This window comes from Hypanus sabinus, chromosome 21 (assembly GCF_030144855.1).
Source record: "Hypanus sabinus isolate sHypSab1 chromosome 21, sHypSab1.hap1, whole genome shotgun sequence".
NCBI classification, from domain to species: domain Eukaryota; kingdom Metazoa; phylum Chordata; class Chondrichthyes; order Myliobatiformes; family Dasyatidae; genus Hypanus; species Hypanus sabinus.
The window spans coordinates 42,010,442-42,029,648 of record NC_082726.1 but is presented as its reverse complement, the minus strand read 5'-3'; the positions used below and the strand labels follow the sequence as shown (position 1 = coordinate 42,029,648).

Below are 19,207 nucleotides of genomic sequence, written 5' to 3'. Positions count from 1 at the left end.
TATTTCTTGGAGTGTAGGAGAATGGGGGGTGATCTTATTGAGGTAAATGAAATCACAAGGGGTATAGATAGGGTGAATGCACCCTCTTTCTTCCAGGGTTGGAGAAATTTATGTGGAATGTGTTGCTAGAGGAAGTTGCTGAGATACAGTAACAACTTTTAAAGACAATAGGAAAAGTACATGGATTGGAAAGATTTAGAAGATTATGGGCCAAACATTGTCAAATGGGACTAGTTTGGATAGGGCATCTTGGTTAGCATGGACCAGTTGGGCTGAAAGGCCTGTTTTCATGCTGAATAATCCTATGTATGGCTCTAAAATCCTCGACTGCCTCCAGTACAGAATGTCTCACAACAGCTATTGGTAATGGACTCAGAGCCCGAAGGTCTTGCCTCAATGCTTTAAGAGTCTATGACATTCCATTTCCTAGGAAGTCTCCCTATCCTCAGTTTGAATGTGGACAACAAACAAAATAAGGATCTAAAAAGGAATTGTAAGGGACTGGAGCTGCTGGAATCTAGAGCAACAAACAGTCTTCTGAAGGAACTCAGCGGGGTTGAGGAACATCTGTCAGGGGGAAAGAATTGTTGATGTCATGAAATAAATTGTCCAGATGTTACATGGGCTTTGCAGTAAACTGAGGTACTAAATTGCAAAAAATATTCAAAAATGGGGACTCCGGAGAAGTTGATGCAAACTATATTGGGGCAACTGTGTTTCAGAGTTTTGATCGGAAACATCGACAATTCTTCCCCCTTCCCACCTCTATAGATGCTGCTCAACCAGCTGAGTTCCTCCAGAAGATCTCTTAGTGCCAATAAAACATAAAAAGGCTCCAAACGAGCATGGTACAATCCACATCTATACATTCGCTTTGGATTTACACGCAAACAGAAATATTTTCAAGTACAATCTAATCAGCAACCAGATACAAAAGCCACCCTAAACAATGGCAGACCAATCCAAAGCTGCACACAGATCTATAAAAGCAAAGAGGCTTCTTCTGTAGCCACTGCACTTGGATCAATAACTATGTAGAAGCAGGGCACCTTGTTATAGTAGTTAGGTTACTGGATAAACAGCAGGAGTAATGGATCATTGACTTGGTGACTCAAGTTAAAATCCTACAACAGTTGGGGAAGTTAAATTTAAACAATTAAATAAAATCTGGAATCTAAAATAATACCAATCTCGGTGCACAAAGACAGAAAACTACTGGAACGATGCTCAACATCCATCTAGTTCAGTAACAGGGGAGAAAACTATTGTCATCCTTACCAGGTCTGGTTGAAATGTGACTGGACTCCATGGACTCTCCTATACCTCTCACTGTTAAAGCAGCCAACGTTCTCAAAGACCCCCAACTACCCCAGCTACCCCCTCCCATAAGCCAAAAGAGACAAAAGCCTGAACACATGTACCACTAGGCTCAAGGACAAATTCCATCAGTTGTCTACTGAATGGTCCCCTAGTATGACAATAGACAGACAACCCCACAACCTAGCTCATCATGGACTTGAACTGCACTTTCCCTGTAACATTTTATTCTGCATTCTGTTACTGCTTTTCCTTGTGCTGCCTCAACGCATTGTTTTAATGAATTGATTTGTATGAATGCTATGCAAGACAAGTTTTCCACTCTATCTTGATACATTGGACAATAATAATAAAATACAATGATTGCTTAGTTGAGCAGAAATTAGGGATGGGCATTAAATGATTGCATTGCCTGCTTGCCTGTGAACTAACTAAAAGAAAAAAATATTCTCAACCGGAAAATAAAACAAATTGAAGAAAAATACAACTAGGATAGGTTGAAATTCTAAAGAGAAGGAAGAAGTGAAGGAGAATCTCAACTTGATCTAACTGATCATGCCCTCATTCAAAGTTCAAATTTCAAAGTAAACTTATCGAAGTGTGTGGCAGGTGGGGATAAGTCTCTGCCAAAGGAGGTGTAAGGCACTCCTTCCCTACGCTAGCCTGCAGGTCACTCTTGGGTAAAGTGTAGCTCCTGCTTAGCTCACCCAATCAGGGTCACATGAAGATATGGGAGCAGGTGGTGGATGGTCATATGAGTAACTGGTGCATTTTATAAGTCCTGGTTATGTGACTACTGACACCAGGCAGACAATCTCTGATAATGGTATTGATAATGGCTAAGGTTACCATCTTGTAAAGACACTGCCCAGAAGAAAGCAATGGCAAACCATTCTGTAGAAAAATTTTGCCAAGAACAATCATGAGTCATGAGACCATGACCATCTACATCATACGAAACTGCATAATAATAATGATGGTGTATGTCACCATATGCTGCCCTGAGATTCATATTCTTGCAGCCATTCACAGTAAACGCAAAGAAACACAATCGAATCAAAGAAAAAACACACAAAACAAAGATGGACAACCAAAGTACAGAAGACAAAAAATTGTTCAAACACAAAAATAATAATAATATATAAGCAATAAATATCAAGATATGATTCACAGAGTCCTTGAAAATGAGGAAATTTCTGAGAAAATCAAGGCTTTTGACTGCTTTGTAACAGAATTTGTCATTAGCTTTACGAAGTCACTGATGCTGCACAAAAGATGAAGGCATTTGGCCCTCGGAGTCCTTGCCAGACATCCCACCTCTCCCGGAAGTTCCGGAAGTCTCCCGCATATTGATAACGGCTCCCTGACGGCTGCAAATATTATACGATATTCTGGAAACTGACTTTTTTGAGAATGAGAGAGAGAGAGACAGAGTGACAGAGAGAGTATCCTGATTGGTCTCTCTTTGTGCTAAGTAGCCTATCAGTTTTCTCTGTGGGCGGGCTTTGGAGTCGACCTCTCTCTCTATTTCATTGTCCATCAGTTCAGTTTAGTGTCCTGTAGTGCCATGTTAGAGTATTCCAAAAAAAGAAAATATAAAACGTACTTCACCCCCGACTACACTAAAGTGTACTGCTGCCTAATAGGGGTCAAAAATAATGACAGTGTTGCTCGCTGCACTGTTTGCAACAGTGACTTTTCTATTGCCCATGGATGGTTAAAATGTAAAAGACATGTTGAGGTGAGTTTAACTGGTGTCATTTGTTCATTAGCATGGCTAACGTTATTTAAACTAGCTGGCTAGCTGCTAAGGAGCTACTGTATTGATGTCCTACGTAATGAGGCCAAACTCCCTGTAGACTTGCTTAAGCTTGTAATAGAATAATAAAAATGACTCCATGATATATAAGTACATATTTTAATGTCACATTTTCTGCATAAGGCTTGTGAATCTGATGTCTTGCAAAATTAACAAATTCATTGACACAGACTGCTATGAGGTTGAGACTTCCGGCAAAATGCTCAAATCTTCCAAGCAAGCCATGTCACAGTACAAGGAAAGTTTGCAAAAGAAAAGCTATTTGTATTAGCATTTAGTTATTAGCATTGAGACTGCCAACAAAATACTCAACAAGTAACACAAATATAGGTGTCCCCCACTTTTACAGAAGTTCGCTTTATGCCACTTCGCTTTTATGAAAGACCTACATTAGTACCTGTTTTCACTAATCGAAAGAAATCCAAAGAGGATTTTCACTTTTACGAAAAATGGTGCCCGCTTTAAACTTGTGTTTACCCCGAGAAAGACTAGCATGATCATGAAGCCTTGCACGGGCAGGTGTGTACATGCCGATTTTTTTCTACAAATCGGTTTTGGCTAAGTCTTTCTAACTCTGTTAAGTGAAACTACACTGTACATACATTATTTCTACTTTATATAGGCTATGTATTTATCATATCATTCCTGCTTTCACTATATGTTAGTGTTATTTTAGGTTTTATGCACTACTTGGTATGATTTAGGTTAATTTTTGGATCTGGGAACGCTCAAAAGTTTTTCCCATATAAATTAATGGTAATTGCTTCTTTGCTTTACGCCATTTCGGCTTACAAAAGATTTCATAGGAACGCTGTACTTTCAGATAGTGGGGGAATCCTGTCTGTGTGTGTAAATAGTTTCAATATGTGATCAAATGAATTGTTGGTGTTCTTTCATAATCAGATGTCCTATATACATACACCCTTGGAGGTCATCTGGCGGGGGGGGGGGGGGTCGCATATGGGGTTGTGGGGGGGGCAGGGATGCTTGTGCTACCTCCCTGAAATGAGTTTTTGCGGGGGGGGGGGATGTCTGCCTTGCCAACAAGCCATATTCATGGCACTAATCCCATTACACTATCCTAAGAACTTCCTACAGGGGCACAATTGAGAGCATCCTGACTGGCTGCATCACTGCCTGGTATGGGAACTGTACCTCCCTTAATTGCAGGACTTTGTAGGGAGTGGTGCGGACAGCGCAGCGCATCTGTAGTTGTGAACTTCCCATGATTCAGGACATTTACAAAAACAGGTGTGAAAAAAGGACCAGAAGGATCATTGGAGAGCCAAGTCACCCCAACCACAATCTATTCCAGCTGCTATCATCCGGAAAACAGTACCGCAGCATAAAAGCCAGGACCAACAGGCTCCGGGGACAGCTTCTTCCACCAGGCCATTATCCGCTGATTCACACTGCATGTCAAAACTCGTGCTTCAAAAGAAAAGAAGCTGCTTAAAGGTGAGATACGAGGATATATAAATATTTTCCTCTCAGCAGTGAAGATTAAGCGGTGTGAGTAAAGCTGGCTCCATTCCAACAGGAAGCCAAGCCCTGGGACCCACCCATTTACCTGCCAGCATTGGCATCTCCAGGTGAAGGCTTCCCAGAGGTTTCCAGGAAAGGTCTGGGGATTCCGGACTAGACTAGAGGCTTTGAAGTGATGCAGCTATGGAGAGGGTCTGGAAGAGCTGATTATGAAGAGGGTTTTGGTCATGAGGGTCAGAAGGACCCTTGGCCATATAGGAGCAGCACTGCAAAGGGCAGCTTCAGCTTGGCAAGGGAAGCCATGGAAGCTGGGAGAGGCTTCAGAATAGAGACAGATTTTTACTCCTCATGTATGTGAAGGATGTAAGAAATAAAGTCAATACAATTTTATTCTCCCACATTCCCATCAATTCCATGTCGCCCCCCCCCCCCCCCAACACAGATTCCATCACTTTGCCACACACTAGGGAGTCTGGCGAGGGAAGCCATGGAAGCTGGGAGAGGCTTCAGAATAGAGACAGAGAGAAAGGGAAAACAGAGGAATGGTGAGAGGGTAGGTGAATGAAGGGGTTGGTGGTATTGAGGTAGGGTGTAAAGAACACTGAGAGTGTAGACTGATGGAGAGAATGAAATAGGTTTGGAGGACGTGAGGGAGAGGAAGAACCAAGGTAAAAAGTGAACATATGACAATGAAAGAGTGCGTGTGTGCATGTGCGTGTGTGTGATGTGGGTGTTTTATTTAGAGATACATCATGGTAACAGGCCCTTCTGGTCTAATGAGCCCGTGTTGCCCAGTTGCACCCATGTGACCTATTAACCTCTATGTCTCTGGAATCCAGGAGCAAACCAGAGCACCCAGAGGAAACCTATCATGGGAAGAACAGGCAAACTCCTCACAGACTGTTACGGTTATTGAACTCAGGTCACTGGCACATAGTAACACAAAGCTACCGTGGTGTGTGTGTGTGTGTGTGTGTGTGTGTGTGTGTGTGTGTTCATGTGTGAATGTATTTCGCTATCTAAGGACTGCGTGGTGTCTCGTGTGCACGATACCCATGTTAAAAATGTCCATCCACAGGCGTCTCCCACTCCTCAGCACTGGAGTAGAAGCAAGTTATCGCAGACACCAAGGAAAAGCCCTTGAGAAAGGGGGAGGTGAGAAAGATCAATGGGCATAATGTAAGGAAGGAGGGTATTTTTTCCAGCTGGTTTTGGATTCGGCACCATCCCACAGGTCCTGCTCTGAAACTGCAATTCCCACTGACAGCTTGTTATAACTGGTCTGAGCCTCTGGAGAATAATTAACAGATTACAACTGGAGCCCAACAGTGGACCATTTACAGCTGTGTACACTCTGCAGGTGATGATATCTGGGTGACAGGCAGGGTGATTGACAGACCATGGAAAGTCTTAATTAAAATCCAATAGCTTTGCATCCGTTTTGGTCTCTAGATACCATTATGGTTTTTCTTACAGAACTCACTTACGCTGCAGTACCATTGGCCTTCACCTTCATCAAGGTGAAATCTGTGCTTGGCAAGGCAAAGATTTTAACTACGAGAAAGCTGAAAGGCTGTCCCAGCCAAGATACACAGTGCTTGGCTGAAGAACTCCCCATCCATTCATCTGCAGATAAGCTGCTTCTATCCCACTATTATAAGGCTATAGAACAGACCACTTAATGTCTCTGTCAACTTATACCCTTACTGTGGCAGTTACCATCACACTATTACAGAGCGAGCTGTAAGGCCGGGGTTCGATTCCCACCACTGCCTGTAAGGAGTTTATACGTTCTCCCCATGACCGTGTGGCTTTCTTCCAAAAGCTCCATTTTCCTCCCACACTTCAAAGACGCATGGCTAGGATTAATGAGTTACGAGCATACTATGTTGGTCCCAGAAGCATGGCAGTGGTTGTGCGGCTGTCTGTCACAATCTTTGCTGATTTGATTCGAAGCAAGCAACGCCTTTAGCCGTATGTTTTGATGGACATGTGACAAGTAAAGCTACTCGTATCTTACTGTCTTCACATTCAATGAGCCTGCTCTTCACTTTTTGTGATTCTGTAACACTATATCATAAACAAGAGAAATTCTGCTGGTGCTGGCATCCAAAACAATATACACAAAGAAGAACTTAGACGGTCTGGCAGCATCAATGGAAGTGAATAACCAGCCAACGCTTTGGACTTCTTCAGGACTGGAAAGGAAGGGGGAAAATGGTAGAACAAAAGGGTCGGGGGGAGGAGGAGGTTAGCTGGAAGGTGATCAGTGAAGCCAGGTGGGTGGGAAAAGTAAAGGACTTATGCACTATTTTCTGTTTTCCCTCAATATGCTCTTGTGGGGAAATGATTTGTATGGATGTCATGAAAAGTTCTTCACTGTACCTCAGTTAATGTAACAATAATAAATCAACACTCTATTAAAGCCATTAACTGGCAGATTCACTCTCACAGGAATCAAACTTGGCTGGGGCAGCCCATACTCAGAGAATCTCACCCGGTCCCTCAACACCAGCTCCGTAGCAAAGAAAGCCCAGCAGCGTCTCTACTTTCTGCAAAAGCTGAGGAAAGTCCATCTCCCACCCCCCCCCCACCCCCCAACCTTATCACATTCTACAGGGGTTGTATTAAGAGTGTCCTGAGCAGCTGCCTGGTTCGGAAATTGCACCATCTCGGATCACAAGACCCTGCAACGGATAGTGAGGTCAGCTGAGAAGATCATCAGGGTCTCTCTTCCCGCCATTACAGACATTTACACTACACGCTGCATCGGCAAAGCAAACAACATTATGAAGGACCCCACGCATCCCTCATACAAACTCTTCTCCCTCCTGCTGTCTGGGAAAAGGCACCAAAGCATTCGGGCTTTCACGACCAGAATATGTAACAGTTTCTTCCCCCAAGCCATCAGACTCCTCAATACCCAGAGCCTGTGCTGACACCCTTATTGCCCTCTACTGTGCCTATTGTCTTGTTTATTATTTATTGTAATGCCTGCTTTGTTTTGTGCACTTTATGCAATCCCTAGGTAGGTCTGTAGTCTTGTGTAGTTTTTCTCTGTGTTGTTTTTATATAGTTCAGGCTAGTTTTTGTACTGTTTCATGTAGCACCATGGTCCTGAAAAACATTGTCTTGTTTTTACATTGTACTGCTGTGGTGAACTACATATACCTGTCTGGCCATGCCCCCTGCTGACTGCTCCTGTGGTTATGGTCGAAATGACAATAAAAAATGACTTGACTTGACTCTGAGTGGATCTCTCCCCCCCATAAACAAGTTGTGCTCCCCCATTCTGACTGAGATGATAGTACTGAAGGTACACAGTGTGGCAAGCCAATGTATTAGAACACCCAAGTGTATTACCAGGTTACCACACACAAAGCCCTAACACCGTCTCACTCAAACTGGTTTAACTGTAAAATACATTACAGCTTCCAGATTTCCATGGGGTGGGGTGGAGCTAGCCTCTGTTCTGCCTAACACTTCTCACTGCCTCGGGAAAGCAGCCAACATAATCAAAGATTTCAGCCATTCTCCTCTGCCCCCTCCCACCAGGCAGAAGAAACAAAATCATGAAAGGACATACCACCAGGCTCAATGATAGTTTTTATCCCGCTGTTGTAAGACTAATAAATAGACTTCTTCTATGACAAATGGATCTTGTACCTCACAAACTACCTCTTTGTGGCCTTGCATATTTTGGTCTACCTTCAAAGCATATTCTCTGTAACTGTAATTCTATCCTGCATTCACCGCCAGGCTCAAGGACAGCTTCTATCTTGCTGTTATAAGACGCTATTGTATGATGAAGATGAATTCTTGACCTCTCAATCTACCTCGTTATAGCCCTTGCACCTTGTTTGTCTACCCACACTGCACTTTTTCTGTTACTGTAACTCTACATTCTTTCCCCTTGCACTAATAATTGGAATGTTCAGTATGGATGGCATGCAAAACAATGATTTTCACTGTACATGTGCCAATAATGAAACAATTACCATTGCCAATGGAATCAGCCCAGGTGTGATCTGAATGAACGGCGGAGTCCTGTTGAACGAGCCTGCAAAGGCCCAGTTGTCTGTACAGCACAAGGGGACTTTTGTTTGGTGTTCATGGACTTTGGCCAATCTCAAGGCAGCCCAGCTTGGCTAAGTGGTGTGAAAAGTGAGCCAGGAGCGCCTCCAAGGCCGCACTTGTCAGGGCACGGCTATCCCTGGACATTCCACCAGAGGCAACAGCGCACAATGACTTGGCCTTGGACTCAGATCAACAAGTAGAAGCAGCAACGAGGAGCCATAAACGCAGAATCACCTCGCATAACCTCAGCGTAGAAACATTTCTACTTGCAATGCCAACTTTTTCGATTTTTCCCCTCAATTTCAACTTGAACTGCCTTTATCTCCTCTCTTCAGACAGAAATTTTAGAACCAGCAATAATGATCAAAGATCACAATAAAAAAAATGGCTTTGAAATTCTTCTGCAGAATTCATGTTTGCATGCACTATGAACAATATTTCAATGAAAAGCTTGTCAAACAGAAACGTGAACTGCAGTACTTCCCTTATGTTCTGCTTTGAACAGCCTTTCTCCACAGTAAGTTGATGGCCTGTTTTTTGGTATGCAATACCTTATGTCCCTGGGCTAGAGAATTCTGTACTATTGTGTTCAAAGAATAACACACAGTGTGCCATTCCAGTCATCAAATAGTCCATGTGGTGATGCCCAGAAATCGCTTCTAGAAAACAAGGGTATGCCCACATGTATGCTGGGAGCCACTTGCACAACCAGAGTCATTTATTAGCCTGTGGCAGTACAGGATCTGTACAGAAGCAGGCCAATACAATCCACACCAGGCCTGATTTGTTACCTATAGCAGATGCTTCAGATAGATTTGGCTTTACCTCTCATTATTGACGAGGAGGACAAGGAAGCAAACATCTTCAGTGCACTAGCACTAGACATTGTTCAACTGAGGGAATGGGTGTTTAAAATTCAAGATCTCAGTCCTGGCACAAAACTCATGCTCGATCAGGCAGCAGTAATCACTGACCTCAGCCGTACTTCTGTCACCTGCACAACCTACATCAAGCATCTCAAGCACTGAAAATACATCAACAACATTGCTGGCTCTGTTTGGGCAGCCAGGTTTTTGTATGCGTAAGAGGTTTCTTTCTTCCAAATACTGTCACGGGGAAAGGTTACCCAGTGGACAGAAGAAATGATTCATCGGTGATCTCAAATATACCTTGAAAATAATGAAACATCCTCACTGACTTCTGAGTGCTCGAAATGGAGAAGGAGCATTCAGGATGCCACTGAGAATCACAAGTTCTCATGTCAGGAGTACACAGAGGCTTTAACAGAAGTAGATCACCACCTCACTCAGCAGGCACCCCCTGCTCCATCAATGCAAAAGTCTGTACTTCCTATTTTGACCTCTTCAACGAAAAGGGCCCACAGAGCCAGTGTGGAAGAAAGTCATCCTTAATCTTCAGGGACTGTCAAAGAAGAAGCAAGGTGTAGTTGAAAACATTGTGTTGAGAATTAAAATGACAAATTAAGTCTTCTTGTCACTGAGCATTGCTTGGGTCAGATCCTCCAGATCACTTATTTTTCTGAGATCCTCACTCTTCAAAGTTACAATCAGAAACACCTCACCACGCATAGTAACTTAAGACATCGAGTCACACAGCACAGAAACAGGCCTTTTCATCCACGCACATCGTCTTATCTGCCCACATTCGGCCCTTGAAACCTCTCCTACCATGTACGTTTGTACTTATCTGGATGACATTCAAATATTACTAATGTGACTATTTCTGGCAGTGCATTCCAAATATGCACCATAACTTACTAACCCTAACCTGTATGTTTCTGGAATGTGGGAGGAAACTGGAACCCACCTGGTCCTTACAGAGAGCAGCAGAAATTGAACCCCGATCAATTTTACAGCTGGCTCTAAAATGCGTTGAACTAACTGTCACACTACTATACCACTCTTATTGTGGCATCCCTCACTGGGGAAAAAAGTATGTGCTTTCTCCCGATCTATGCCCCTCATGATCTTATTTATATATGATCACTCTTACAAATTATATACGTCTATTAGATCACCCATTGATCTCCTACATTACAGGGAATAAATTCCTAGTCTACACAACCTCTCCTTGTAACTGAAACCTCCAAATCCAGGCAACAGCCTGGTAAATTATTGCACTCTTTCTAGTTTAGTAAAGTGTTCTCAATATCAAAACAACCAAGAGTACAGACAACACTTGCCCTTTTAAAGCAAAGAAGTGGTGTGCCATTGGATGGCTGAGTTTACGAGGGGTGATTGATAAGTTCATGGCCCAAGGTAGAAGGAGATGAGTTAATAACTTCAAACTTCCTCCATAGTCACTCAGAGTTGAACTGCACGTGCATGTAACGAGAGCTGTATAACTTAGGCCTTCTATCTTAGGCCACCAACTTATCAATCATCCCTGCTGTGGACACTTTCTGGAGGTCCATCCGTATGTTCCACAACCGCTGGACTAAGTGTCTAAATGTAGGAGGGGACTATGTTGAAAGATAAATATGCTAGGTTTTCTAAAATTGACTCCCTCTATCTTAGGCCACAAACTTATCAATCACCCCTGCTTTGGACTTTCTGGAGATCAGTATGCTCCACGACCGCTGGACTGAGTGTGTAAATGTAGGAGGGGAGTACGTTAAAAAATAAATGTGCTAGGTTTTCTAAAATTGACTCCTTCTACCTCAAGGCCACGAACTTACCAATCACCCCTTGTATGCTCCACTGACTGAGGGATTCTCCTAAACTGACTGTCAGGAACTCAGTGCAAGAATTTTTGGGTTCCTCCTTCAACTTATTCTCTGGAAATCAGAGGTGTGGTATTGAGTGTGGCCTCCAGTGCTGGTGATGTCGATCAGCAGTGACTGAACTGCTTAGAACAAGGAAAGAGTTCAATAAAATCTCACATTCAAGGAATGCAAAACAAATTACACAGACGGCTTTGTGGTTTGTGTAAGTAATCAGCTAAATAAAAAGAACTCCAGAGAGATGGTGTTGCTATGGTGACATCTCATAATGGCATGGTTATGCCCTATAGACAAGAACATAAAACAATGTGGTACTATTAATACAGAATCGTAAAAATCTTTCTTAAAAGTGGAGATTAAGCATTTAAGAATAACAGGAGGCTGACCCTTGTCAGACTACGGCTGCCATTTCTCTAAGATACATTGTCAACATAGATTATTTCAGAAATGGAAGCAGTCCAGAGCTCCTGAAGATGCTGAGGTCATCTTTGTTTTGTTCCCTTGAATGTTTAGTTGAGGTAAACAACCATCAGAGGCTCTAGATTATACCTTTTACACTGATTATGCAGCAAGTTTTAGAAGATGGTTCAATGTGCCCAATATTGTTTCAAATGATACTTCCTATCTTTAGCCAAGGTGAGCTGGTAGTGGAAGGTGTGAGTGTTAAAGGTGTAAATAGGGCATCGATCAAATGAATCCATCTTTTCCTGGAACATGTCAACTTTCTTGAGAGTTGCACTCAACCAGACAAGTGGAATTCACTCCTGAATTTCAGCAGGTGAGCCACGCACTGCAGGATACCCAATGTCTCATCTGCTCCTGGAATTACGGTTATTTGCATGATTGGCCTATAGAGCTATAGTGTCATTGAGCATGGAAACACTCTCAAGCCCAGTTGGTTCGTGCTGACCAAGATACCCATTGAAGCTAGTCTGATTTGCCTTTGTTTGGCCTATGTTCTTCTTTACCCTTCCTGTCAATTTACTTCTCCAAATGTTGTTAATGTGCATGCCTCAACCACCTTCTCAGGAAGCTTATTCTGTATATGTGTGACCCTCTGGGTGAAAAAGATCCCCCTTAGGTCCCATTAAATCTCTCACCTTTCACCTTCAACCTTTGCCTTCTAATTCTCGATTTCCCAACCCTGGGAAAAAGACTGCTTATTTACCCTTTCTATTTTCCTCATGACTTTGTACACATTTATAAGATCAACCCTCATCTGCAATGAATTCTGTCCTAACTTGCTCAGCCTCTATAGCTCAGTCCCCTCTGTTCTGGCAACATGCTTGTAATTCTTTTGATACCCTTTCCAGCTTAATGGCATCTTTCCTACGGCAAAATTGAACACAATAATTCAAGTGCAGCCTCAATGACATCTTGTGCAACTGCTACATAACGTACCAAGTTCTCCAAATAATGTTCAGCCAGATGAGTTTCTGGTCAATGGTGACCTACAGGATTTTACTGGTGGGAAACCTAATAATAGCAATATCATCAAATAACACAGGTTGGTGACTGGAATCTCCTTTTCAAGATGTTCATTGACTGCCAAATTGTGGTGTGTATGATAGTTGCCATTTATCTATTATCACCTAATTAAGGATCTATTGTACCGGTGTGTCGGTCTGCCTCAATGCCTACCATATGGTAGCTCTTAAAGCTGATTTATACTTGTGCGTTGCATCTACGCCGTAGGTACCACGAACCCTACGCCATACCCCACACGGTAGGGTGACGTGCACCTCAGCAGAAAAGTTACGCATCGCGGTGACACAGACCGCGACAACTGTGATTGGTCCACTCAGTAGCATTGCATTTCCTCCTATGCATTTCCGGTCGCTTCTTCTCCGCCATGTCTGTACACCGATGATAAATAGATGAACCAAATCATCAAATCCACCTGCTGACATGCGAAAATGTTTGAAATGCATTTCCTCATCCAAGTCTCTCACGAAGAAACTCAACACAGTGGCATAGAAACCCCACCGCCAACTAGTGTTTGGCGCACACCAACGCATGCTCGCTATGGCGTAGAGCAACGCAGAAGTGAAAATCAGGGCTACGGTGCAGGCTGCAGCGTAGCCCATACGCACCTTCACTGTACATCAGATGTAATGAAGTGCTTTGAGAGGTTGGTTATGGTGTGAATCAATTCTGGCCTCAAAGGTGACCTGGATTCGCTTCAATTTGACTACCACCACAATAGGTCTACAGCAAATGCAAGGTCTTTGTTTCTGCACTCTGCTCAGGACCACCTGCACAATACAAACTCATACATCAGACTGCCTTTCATCGACTGCAGCTCAATATTCAACATCATTATCCCATCCAGACTAATCATCAAGCTTCAAGATCTCAGCCTCAATATCTCCCTGTGCATCTTCCATAGATCTGTACTGAAGAGTCCATTGGCTGGTTGCATTACGGCCTGCTATGGAAATACCAACACACTTGAATGGAAAGCCTACAATCAGTAGTGGATACAGCCCAGTCCATCCCAAGGAAAGGCATCCCCACCATTGAGCACATCTACTTGGAGCAATGATGCTGGAAAGCTGCATCCATCACAAAGGACCCCCAACACCTAGGCCATGCTCTCCTCTCTCTGGAGCTACAGGAGCCTCAGGACCTACACCACCAGGCTCAGGAACAGGTATAAGCCCTCAACCATCAGGCTCTTGAATAGATCCTTCTTCAATCAACTTCATTCACCTCAACACTGAACTGATCCTACAACCGATAGACTCACTTTCAAGGATTCTTTATCTCATGTTCCTGATATTTACTGCTTATTTATTATTATTATTTTGTTCCTTTGTACTTACTGTAAATGCCCACAAGAAATTGAGTCTCTAGGTGACATATATGCACTTTGATAATAAATTTACTTTGAATTTTGAAGTAGATACTCAACTTCCTCACGAGTAGACCTCAAACAGAGAGGATTGTTAAAGATAACTTTTTCTCACTGGCCATCAACATCGATGACTTCAAGGCTGTGTACATTCTCCCCTGCTCTTCTGTCTATCCACATATCACTGTGTGGCTCAGCAGAGCTCCAATGCCACAACAAATTCACCAACAATACCACTGATGTGGGTCGAATCACTGGTGGTAATGACTCAGTTTACCAAAGAGAGATAGGATTCCTGGCCAGGTGGCACCACAACAACAGCCTCTCTCAGCATGAGTAACACTACACAGCAAATTGCTGACTTCAGAAGGGGAAAGACGGGTGAACACGTACCACCTACACGGGGGGATCTGCCATGAAGAGAGTTTGCAGCTTTAAACCTCTGGACATTAACACTGGGCATCATGGTAGCATAGTGGTTTGCACAATACTATTACAGCTCAGGGCAACAGAGTTCAGAGTTCAATTCTGATGTTCTCCCTAAGGAGTCTCTGTATATCCTCCCCGTTGAATGCATGGGTTTTCCCTTGGTGCTCCAGTTTCCTCCCACAGAACAAAGACATGCCATGTAGGCTAATTGATCATTGTAACTTGTGCTGTGATTTGGTTTGGGTTAAATTGGGGTTGCCAAGGTTTGCTGGGCAGCACAGCTGGAAGGATTGGAAGGGGATACTCTGTGCCTTATCACTAAATAAGTAAAGGACCGTACTGGATGACCTATCCTGACCCCTGCATATAGATGCAATCACAAGGAAAGCACATCAGCATCTTTACTTTCTTACGGGGTTAACACTGTAACAAACTTCTATGGATGTACTGTTGAAAGCATCCTGTTCGCATTATGGTCTGGTACAGCATTCAGTTGTGCAGAAAGGTAAGAAGTTGCCCATTCATCATGAGTAGAACCCTCCCCACCACTGGTGGTACCTAGAGGAGTGGCTGCCTGAAGATGGCAAGATCAATCTTCAATGATCCCCACTGTCCGGGCAAACTATCTTCCTGCAGTTACTATTGGGCAGTCCCTCATCACCAGATTCAAGAACAGCTACTTCCCTTCAATCATTTAGTTCTTGGACGATCTGATACAACTCCAATCACTGCCTCAGTACAGCAACACAATGACCACTTTGAACCAAAGCGGAATTTTTGTAAGAATTTTGTTTTCTTCTAAAAAAATATAAGCTTAATTCTTATTTAACATGATTTTTTTCTGAATGTTGCTTTTCATGATGTTACATGCCTGTGATGCTGCTGCAAGTTTCTCATCGCCCCTGTGCCTGCATGTACTTGTGCCCACGACTTTAGAACAGTCCTGAATGGGTCTTGGTCTTGCTCCATGCAAACATGGATTACTCTCTTCTCTAAAGAACTGCCAAGGGAGTCATGGGCATCATAGAGCAATACAACATGGATGCAGGACCCTCAGCCCAACGAGTCCATGCTGACTAAAATGCCCACCCAGCTAGGTCATAATTTCCGACGTACGGCCTTTATCTCTCTAAGCCCTTCCCATCCATGTACCTAGAGTTAAATATAATTAAAACATTTCAGACATCAGTGAACATCTACATCTGAGCTTGTGATAGAAGGTTATACACTGGAAGAAAGTGACTTGACCTGGGACACTATCCTAAGGTGCAGCTACTGCGACATCCTAGTGCTGGGATAACCTCCAACAGCCGTCTTACTGTGTGCGAGGTATGACCCCAACAGTGTTTCTCCTTGTTGCCTACTGACATCACTCTGCCTTAATGTTAATGGCTGTCACTCTCACCTCACCTCTGAAATTTAGCTCTTCGGTCCATACATAGACCAAAACCGTGATGAGGGCTGGGCCCAAGATGTTCTGATGAAGCATATCAGGCATTTGCGAGCACGCTATGGGTGAGCAAGTTCTGCTGAATTGCACTGTCAGTGACACCTACATCACTCTGCTGATGACTGAAAGCACCATTTAGAATTTTTAGCACTGACATTGATAAATGTTTAATAGGAAAATGTATGAAATGTTACCGAACTATAGCAAGTAGTTACAAAACGTATGTGAAGTTTGTAGCAGGCACAATGTATGACCCAGTCTGGTCAATTTCCATCTTGTGTACCCCTCCACATATTGAAACAACACCTCACTCCCTTGAGTCTATGTCTGGGTTATTATGGACATTTTTCTGGACTGTTTCCAGCACTGAAGAGATTCAGTTGGCATGCTGTGAATATCAATGACTCCAGGGTATTATCTGCAGTTAGCTGAACAATTGCCAGAATTCCGGCTTCGTATGAAGGACAGAGAAGATAATGTCCATTCAGTAGATGTGAGTAATATCAGTGCAAGGAGTGCACCACTGCCAGCTACAGGCATCAGCAACAGTCATCAAATTGATGAATGTGACGGGTGCCATTTGAGAACTGTACTGTGGTCTATGGTGTGTGCACACTCTTGGAACCCGAGCCCTGCCAGACATCATACGCTTAGGGCGCTGGTGTGTAGCACCCACTGGGACATTGCAGAGTAAGCAGCTCATAATATTCAATATTGCTCAGGGCATTTTTGTTTGTCAGAAATAACAGCATATCAAAATTCAAGCGCTGTTGTTAATTCTCTATCTTCGACACTGCATGGGTGATCACGGATGGCTCAACAGGAAGGGCACCCCCTGCCTGTGTTATTTCAAGCATTCATTTGTTGTTTGCTCCTGTTGCCGACTCTGCCAGAATTGAGGCTGTTTATACTTGTTTCGAGTCATAACAGTTTTTGGAGAGTGATGCACCAACAGCTGAGGAACTTCAGGCTTCCGTACAAACCAATTATTCCCATGCGAAGATGCCAATGATTTAGAAGCATTTCAAGCCCACCCTGTGTGTCAATGACAATAGCACCTCCCTTCCTCATTGGCTAAATGCTTTCTCTGCATGATTTGATCAGTTGAATGATGTGGCATCGAGGAAACTCCCTCTCTCTCTTTCTGGCCGCAGTCAAGGTGAGGTGGACCCTAGCCAGGGAAAATCAACGCAAAGTTGCAAGGCCGGACAACATACCTAGTCAGGTGCTGAGGGATTGTGAAGTCCAGCTCACGGATGTCTTATCAGACATCTTTAATATTTTTCTGAAATGATCCACTTTTCCTGCAGGCTTCAAGGAAGCCACCATCATTCCGATGGCCAAGAGAGCAACAGTAACTGACCCAAATGATTACTGCAGAGTGGCACTGATTTCAATAATTATGCAGTGCTTTGAGCAGCTGTTAAAGAATTATATAAAATCCTACTTTCCGGTTACATTGGACCCTTTCTAGTTTGCCTACTACTCCAACCAGTCCACTAATGATGCCGGAGCCTCAGACATCCACTCTGGTTTATCTCACCTAGAAGACGATGTGCTGTACACCAGGATCATGTTCATCGACTGCAGCTTGGTGTTTAACATGAGGCTGGTGGGTAAACTGTCCCCATTAAGACTCACACCCCTTTCTGCAACTGAATCTTGAACTCCGTGACAGAAGGAGCCCTATCAGTCCCAGTTGGCAGCAACATTTCGAGCTCCATCACGCTGAGCACCGGTGTCCCCCATTGCTGGGGGTTCCGCCCACTGCTGACTCAAGAGTTAGCGCAAACTACACCATCAGGTTTGCTGCTGAAACCACAGTGGCTGGGTTCATCAGCAACAACGATGATTCAGCACGCAGTGAGGAGGTCGGGTGGCCTGTCAAACAGTGTGAGAGCAACAGTCTGAGTCTCAACATGGACAAGGTGAAAGAGATGATTGTGGACTTCAGTAAATGCACAGGTCAACCACTCTTCATTATGCAATGGAGAGAGTGAAGAGCACAAAGGGCCCAAAGCATTGTTGAGGATTCTCACCACCCATCCCACAATCTCTCTGACCCATTACCGTCAGGAAGAGGGTACACAAACATCAGAACTAAGACTGTAAGGCTGGTCAACAGCTTCTTCTCACAGGCTGTGAGACTAATAGCCTGCCACCAGTGAGGTCTCATCACAAAGACAGGCTGTTTACCTGTGCTGCGCTTTACTACATGCATTTTAAATTATACTTTATTAACTTATTTATAACATAATATGTTGGTTAATATCCTGCATGTGATATATGTTCTGTTAATGCGCTTTGGTTCAGATGAACATAGTTTCATTTGGTTTCTCTCTCTCTCTCACACACACACAGTAGCGATGTACTACATACAGAGCTAGAGACGACACGCAGTCGGTAAGTCATTTCGAGACTAGTTTGTTCAAACCGCGGCGCTGGCATTTAATCCCTAGCGCCCGCCCTCTCCGGGCAGAAATGACATCGGAGGTGCATTACCAAAGTCTCCTCCCACGTGCTGGCTATTTGTGAGCCGGTTCGCCTGCGCAGAAAGTGGGTCACCACATAACCCCTCCCCCACAGAACCGGCGATACACTCCCCCAATGTTCACAGACTGGATCAGCCTCTGTTTGGGAGGTCTGCCCCTGCGCCACGGTGCCTGAACCTCGACCGGCTGTGCCAAGTCCAAATGGGCTGGTTTGAGTCGGTCCACCGTGAAAACCTCCTCTCTCTCCCCAATGTCCAGAACGTACGTGGACCCATTGTTGTTGATCATCTTGAACGGCCCCTCGTACGGCTACTGTAGCGGTGCCCAGTGTCCGCCCCTTCATACAAACACAAACTTACAGTCCTGTAGGTCTTTGGGTACATGGGTCGGGGTCTGTCCATGCTGTGAAGTCGGCACGGGGGCCAGATTGCCGAGCCTTTCATGTAGTCTGTCATGTACTGCTGGTTCTTCCTCTTGCCCCCTTGGGGCTGGTATGAACTCTCCTGGGACAGCCAGGGGTGCGCCGTACACCAACTTGGCC

The 19,207-nt window shown here is 44.0% G+C and overlaps 1 protein-coding gene across 5 annotated transcripts in view; it reads right to left on the bottom strand.

Moving 5' to 3' along the window:
• LOC132378989 (glutamate receptor ionotropic, delta-1-like) overlaps positions 1–19,207 on the bottom strand; it is an 891,690-nt gene that overhangs the window by 460,455 nt on the left and 412,028 nt on the right. The window lies entirely within an intron of this gene.